General features: G+C 36.4%; 1 protein-coding gene across 10 annotated transcripts in view; it reads right to left on the bottom strand.

Annotated features, from left to right (window-relative positions):
- Positions 1-7,500, bottom strand: part of LOC136834372 (basic helix-loop-helix ARNT-like protein 1) — a 509,755-nt gene that overhangs the window by 130,349 nt on the left and 371,906 nt on the right. Inside the window, exon 1 of one of the 10 annotated variants that reach the window (XM_067096925.1) lies at positions 3,720-3,756. The exons of the other annotated variants lie outside the window; for them this stretch is intronic. The gene's annotated coding sequence lies outside the window, so the exon portion shown is untranslated. Of the gene's footprint in view, positions 1-3,719; positions 3,757-7,500 lie in introns of those variants that run through there. 10 annotated transcript variants of the gene reach the window in all.

Genomic DNA, 7,500 nt, shown 5'->3' with positions numbered 1-7,500 from the left:
CCGATCTACGACATTGGTAAAAAAAACAGGTTACATAAAATTTCTTTATAGCAGCAAAACATAAAAAAATGATCTAGCATCAACAGAAAAACATGAAAAAAACATATAACATCACCAGCAAAACAATCGTTAAAAACTATATATTCTGAACCAAGAGACCAATCACGACAAAGTACAAACCTAATCAACTATGGGATACAGACCTTGAGGAACTCCCGTTCATATAGGTAAGGCCCAGGGATTATAAGAAGCTTATCATCAAAAGGGCTCTCGGGCCTTAGTCACTTCCTCAAACATGCCAAACATTCATGCAAACATTGCCGACCAAATATGCAAACATTGGGGACCAAAATACAAAGGGCGTCATGGACGATGTTCACTTTCTGGAAACATTTCATTTTAAAGCAAAATGAAATTATTAAGGGCCGTATCGACGATAACTAACGTATGGTTAAGCAAAAGCTGTATAAGAAAGACGAGACAATGAGCATCAATTAATGTTAGCATGAATGTTAAATAAGTTGGAAGTTATATATATATATATATATATATATATATATATATATATATATATATATATATATATATATATATATATATATATATATATATATATTATACTGTATATGTATACACACATATATACACATATACATACTTATAGGAGAAAAATCCAACAAATCAGCGAAGATTTCGTAAACGATCCTCCTTCCGATGTGATCAGAAACCCGGCCATCTGTACGCTGGTCACCCTCAAATCGGACCGAATAGCTAATGAGTTTGGCCCCAAGGATAGGAGGAATAGGATGCGACGACCATCCTAATGAACCTCCTTCGCGGTTCTAGTATGCCTCGGTCCACCTACCACTTCCTGGTCCTCAGTGTGTGTGTGTGTGTGTCCCTTATGCAGCTTGTACCAGACTACTATCAACAAAAGAATACAGAATTTAGGCCAAAGACCAAGCGCGGGGACCTATGAGGTCATTCAGCACTGAAACGGAAATTAACAGTAAAAAGTTTGAAAGGTGTAACAGGGGGAAGAACTCGCAGTTGCACTATGAATCAACCGTTAGAAGAAGGTGGAAAGTAAGACAGAGGAAACAGAATATGAACGGAACTACAGTAACAGGAATGAAAGGGTTGCAGCTACGGGCTGAAGGGACGCTGCAAATAACCTTAAGTAATGCCTACAGTGCACCTCATGAGGTGCACTGGCGGCTCTATTTCCCCCCCCCCACCACGGGACCAGACTGCTATGGTCTGTCGTGAATGATTTACTTTGTTCAGGCCTCTTCTACACAGAACTAGGGGCTTTGTTCGTGACATAACACCGTGCACGTACAAATGGTTCAAATAAACCTTTGTTGAAAATATTAGAAATCATGAATTCATACCGTGATAAGATTAGCAATCAGTACCATGAACGCTACAGCAAACAGCACTTGATAAAAAAAAATCTGTGAAAATATTGTAAGCAGATAATGGCCAGGTAAGTAAAACCACTGACGTACAAAAAAATATGCAAACATCCTCAATAGCAAACAGGTCATGACATAAAAATCTAATATTACCATTGTAATCAGGTAACTGCCAAATACATAACTCACTCCATGACTCAAAAAACAATGCAAATATGATTAATATCACAATCTGAGTCTTCATGTAACTTGCCCCTCCCTTTACGCAGAAAACACAAAATTACTCACGAGCGAGAGACCTTGATGGTGCCCAGTGCGCAGGCGCCCCTCTTTCGCTATCAAGCATTGCGTTGCGGTCATGATGACGTCGCGTAATCTCATAATCTAAGAGAAAACTTTGGTAGGTAACGGAGGACATGAACTCAGATATTGCATTGCTATGTAACATGGAAGTCGATATTTGGATCCTAGAAGACATGCGATGATGGAGGTGGGGGTGGGAGGGGACATAATCCGTCACTTGCACGAGACTGGCACCAAATGCGACGAATACATTTTATTTTTTATTCATTATTAATTTGGCTATTACTGACCGACGCAAAATCTTCTCCTTATTGCTTCACCTACACGCTTTTTCGCTTAGATAGCTGGGGCAAGGGACTCCAGAAAAACAGGTTTTCTGGTCCTCAGCAAGAGTTTTGGGATGAAATCCCTACGCATTTGTCATTATCATCATTATTTTTATTACTGAATCGCAATAGATTTTATCATCAGGAATTTGACTGTTGACTGGTGCCAAATGACTGACGGTGCAATAACTATAAAGAATTCGTAGTAGATTTCATTATCAATAAATTGACAGATGGCTAGTGCCAAATACAACCATTACACACGACTGGCAGTAAATAACAAAATCATTATGCATGAAGTGTGCAGACACTCAACTGCAAGTCACTGACTGAGACATGTGTACCTGACCCCACTGCGCCAAGACCAAAGAGCCACCGAAACTCGCAATTCATGGCATTATGTGACCTCGCTTGTCTCTCCCTCTCTCTCTCTAGTCTTCCTGCATTAACGAGAGAGAGAGAGAGAGAGAGAGAGAGAGAGAGAGAGAGAGAGAGAGAGAGAGAGAGAGAGAATTGACACTGCATCCAGTGTATGGCCAGCGTCACGCAATAAACTTCTGTCTTAGGAGGTGAGGCCGTGACCTACTTATCTCAGGTGAGAGTGTCATTGGTGAGGAACCGATTCTCCAACTGAATGTATAATCAACAACACTTTTGGACTGTCCAGCGGTAAATATATCACTGTTGAGGAAATCGTGCAACTGGAACTTCAGAAGTTCAAATGTATAATCACCACTACATCTGGACACTCCCGTGCTGAATAAACCACTACTGAGGATGGTGTGCAACTGGAACTTTTGAAGTTCAAGCGAAGATGCAATGCTTTACTACCCTAATACAATCCTCCTTGTATTTCAATAATTTACTTCCACTTTTAATTTATTTATTTATTAATTTGTTAATTCATGCTTTCTTTTTTAATAAGTGACCTGTTTCTGCATTTCTCATTACCTTCTGTTACTTCTTTCTAATGAACACCATATTCCGTGGAAGCTTGAACTTCAAGTCAGTGGGCCCTGCAGTGGGCTTGTTCCTTATGAATAGGGTTCATCTTCTGAACAATAATAATACTTTGGGAAGATTTTCATTTTATTTAGTTAAGATGTGACATTTGTCGGCGTCCATGATCAAAACAGCCATTTAGCCACCTGCACCTAACTGATCAAGTTTGCTGCAAGTTGCACTAAAGCCTGGGCAGGTGCAATGGTATTACGTGCAACACTACTCTTTTAACCGTGCTTGGGACAGGCAAGGCTGTAAAAACTTTCACAGCAGGGTTTAAACATCATTCAATAATCCCCTTGTCCGGTATATGGAATAATTATGGTAGTCATCTACATTTTACCTGACTAGTATCAGTTTCAGCATTTATTGCTCTTTAGGCTGAAACTCACACACACACACACACACACACGCACACACATATATATGTATATATGCACAAACACACCAGAAGAAAGATGTTACACACACACATAAAAGTAAAACCATTTACCAGTGCGAGAACCCTTCAGTCATCACCATTCATTAACTTGCTTTCCTTTATTTCCTCCATCCTGTGAATCCAAAGAAGAAGAAGAAGAAGAAGAAGAAGAAGAAGAAGAAGAAGAAGAAGAACTGTGCAAATTCACACACGAAAAACAACAACAGCAACAACAACTTACTCACTTACTTCGTCTGGAATTGGCAACAACACTGCATCCACTTCACGTACCTGAGAGAGAGAATGAAAAAGTTAGAAATAGAGAGAAACAAAAAATAACGACGCAAATAACGAACAAGTACGACTGACGAAAGCGCTGTAAAGAACAGGAAATCCACTACAAAGGGCGAGCGGCAATGGACGCCGAATGAGTTGACTGACTATTGGATTTGAATCGAATAATTCTCTGTATGCTGGCCCCGTCCAGTGTCAGTCGAGGTCTCTGTCCATTTTACTACTACTACTACTACTTATTATTATTATTATTTAGAAGACGAACCCTATCTATGTGGAGAAAGCCCACAAAGGCCATTGACCTGAAATACGAACAATTATTATTATTGTTATTATTATTATTATTTATTATTATTATTATTATTATTATTATTATTCGGAAGATGAACCTTATCCATATGGAACAAGCCCACTATAGGGGCCACTGACTAGGAATTCAAACTTCCAAAGAGTATGGTGTTCATTTGATCATTTGAAAGAAGTACATGAGGTAATGAGAAATACAGAAAGAAGATATTCGTTATTGAAAATGAAAAATAAAAAAATTAACAAATTAATAAATAGATAAAACTGCGAATAAATTATCTAAATACAAGGAGAACTGTTTCAGGGTAGCAGAGATATTAACTCTGCCTGACTCTTTCAACAAAATGCAACGACAGCGTATCAAAGCCAAGTGGTCATGCTTTGTAGTACACATCCCTGAACCACTCTAAAAACAACAAAATAACAAAATACAAAAGCAACAACACTTGACAGATCGACAAACAAAAGTGTATTGTCTGATTACAGGTACATATTCCACAAAACTTTTTCAAAGTGCAAAGCTTTTCAGTAAACACATCACTTCGCGAACCAACCAGTAAAAGTCTACCGTTATTATCATTTGTTATCATCACTATTAGATATAATCACACTAATGTGTCTTATCAATAAAATTCATATCTTATCTGTTGACTTATGACTTCTTAATAACTTTATAACTGGATAAAAAGGGCAAGATGATATTAAAATTTTACTTTTAAGACCTTTTAGTTAAAAATTGCGGGTGATCGTAATTGGCGAGAATCGTGCTGACAAGCAATATAGAACGCAAGGAAAACAGAAGCAGAGATGGAATTCCATGATAACAAATGCTCACAAATACATTGGAAATGAAAGAGATAAAAATATACACACATCCACACACAAGAAATCTTCGTAACTCGTAACTTACAACTGATTAAAACTAATGTACCTGAAATAAAAAAAAATCCACAAACAAGAAATCTTCGTAACTCGTAACTTACGACTGATTAAAAGTGATGTATCTGGAATCATAAAAACAGACGATTTCCACAATGCCATATCATCAAATTAACAAATAGCTACAATTCAGCAGTTGCTCTCCGTAAGACAATGGCAATCACTGACGACGCTTCTTGTCAACTGTTTTGTGTATCACACCGCCGCTCAGACAATGACGAGCGAAGTGAGAAAACAAAAGTGCAGAGCTAACTCGCGTAGGTTATATGCTCCCTTTCAAAGATGGATATATGCAGTCTTCATTGGCGGGTAATTGCACAAAATCCGACGGTAACCTTTCCCGATGCAACTTGCATAGTTATCCATAGAATACTCCACCTCATTTACGTTTTCTTCCGCAAGTAGCAGGAAGCAGCTGTTTTTTTTTTATGATACACACCAACAGCAATGACAATAGACGATGTGGTGAAAAAAAACCTGATCCGAATTAAACTTCAGACCCAGACATAAAACCGATTAATAAATAGACTGGATAAATGAGTGCTCTCATGCAGCCATAGTCTGATTAAGGTGAAAACAGGTTTGGGGATTAAAAAAAAATTAAAAATAAAAAGATGTTTACCCAAACTAGACAAGGGAGTATCGAGAGAATCAGGGATCACTGGAGCAGAAGAAATAACTGAAGGAAGTCTTTTCCCAAAGGATCATCTCTCTTATAACTGTAATTTTGTTCAATTTGAAGTCCTTTCTATGAGACTTACTATATCTATTTATATATATATATATATATATATATATATATATATATATATATATATATATATATATATATATATATATATATATATCCACATAACATGGACATAAGGATTTTCAGTTTGTATAAAAATATATACTATTGAGTCCTAAGAATCTTACCCATTTGGAGGGGCCAAAACTGTCACGCAAATAAAATCCTTAAACGTAAATATATCAGTATGCTCACTACTAACCAAACAATTAAAGATCAAATAAATATTCACAGTATGCAATTAGAAAACACATTTCTCCATACCAGTTTCAGTGTAAAAAGTGTATGTATGTATATATATATATATATATAATAATTATATATATATATATATATATATATACTATAAAATAAATATATGTACGTATAATATAATATATATAGTATGTATATTATATATATATATATATATATATATATATATATATATATATATATATATGTACATATATAAATGTACATATGAAATGCAAGCGAAAGTTACAATCAATTTCGACCACTTACTACAAACGTATATTATTTCCAGTTGGACAGATACGAACGACCCAGTCGTTACATATTTAATTTTTTGTGCGTAGTTTCACCTCGGGCGATATATTTTTCTACTCGGGAAAACACGAGAATTTTTCTCTGCTGATATCTGATTATTATCTCTGGCGTGACTGACCCAGTTGCAAAATACAAATAATATACAAATATATATATACTGTACTGCAGCGGTTATCTTTTTTTTTTTCTGGGTAAAAGGCATATTACGCCACGGTCCACTGGCGACGATAATTGAAACTAAAGAGGACTCTGTAAGAAACACAATCTTAATTAACTTGAGTTATTAATTGAACGCAGTTTTATTTAATAAACTTGCCTCCAATGCTAACTCATTTTAAGCTTCAGGGTTGACCTCGCAATGTAATCTCGCTGTAGCCTGAAGATTGCTATAATCTCACAAATGCTCCTCTCAAAAAGTACATTACAGTTGATGATATGAATGATACCCGAACCCTACGAAGTATTGAAGACGTAATATATAAACTGTTTTATTTATTTTATTTTATATACAGTATATATATATATATATATATATATATATATATATATATATATATATATACTGTATATATAATATAAATAAAATAAAACGAAAATGAGGAGCAGAATATACAAGCTTCTGTCCTCTATGCCAAAGTGATATCATTCTGCTCAGTGAGGTAAAACGCAAGGTTTTTTTAATTAGCTTAGTTTTTTCTCATGCGAATATCTATAGACATCCAGCAGACAAGTGATTTGAATGAAGGGAGGCGTAGGCTAATTTACAGCTTATCAATGCCACACAAATTACTATGATATTTGGTAACCATACGCCAAAAGGTACCTTCATTCTGCCTGTTTATGTACAGACCACTAGTAGCAGAGGCTGTTCCCGGGCTGGAAGACGGCAGAACTAAACGTGAATACAAAATTCATTTTACTAAATAAGGGATTTGTCCAACACACCACATTCCACTCGTCTTCTAAACTTAATCCCTAGTCGGGGTCGCTGTTTTTAGTAAACTTCCTCCAGCAGTTTCTATCCTGAACGGCTCATTTCATAACTGGTTTTGGCAGATAGACGGACGGATGACCTTCCTTCCTGACTCCAACCCTTCCTATTTATCCGGGCCTGGGACCGGCCCTGACTTGGGCTGTAAAGTCCCAAGCTCT

The sequence above is a fragment of the Macrobrachium rosenbergii genome, chromosome 53 (genome assembly GCF_040412425.1).
Source record: "Macrobrachium rosenbergii isolate ZJJX-2024 chromosome 53, ASM4041242v1, whole genome shotgun sequence".
Taxonomy (NCBI): Eukaryota; Metazoa; Arthropoda; class Malacostraca; order Decapoda; family Palaemonidae; genus Macrobrachium; species Macrobrachium rosenbergii.
This window is presented reverse-complemented; position numbering and strand designations above follow the sequence as displayed.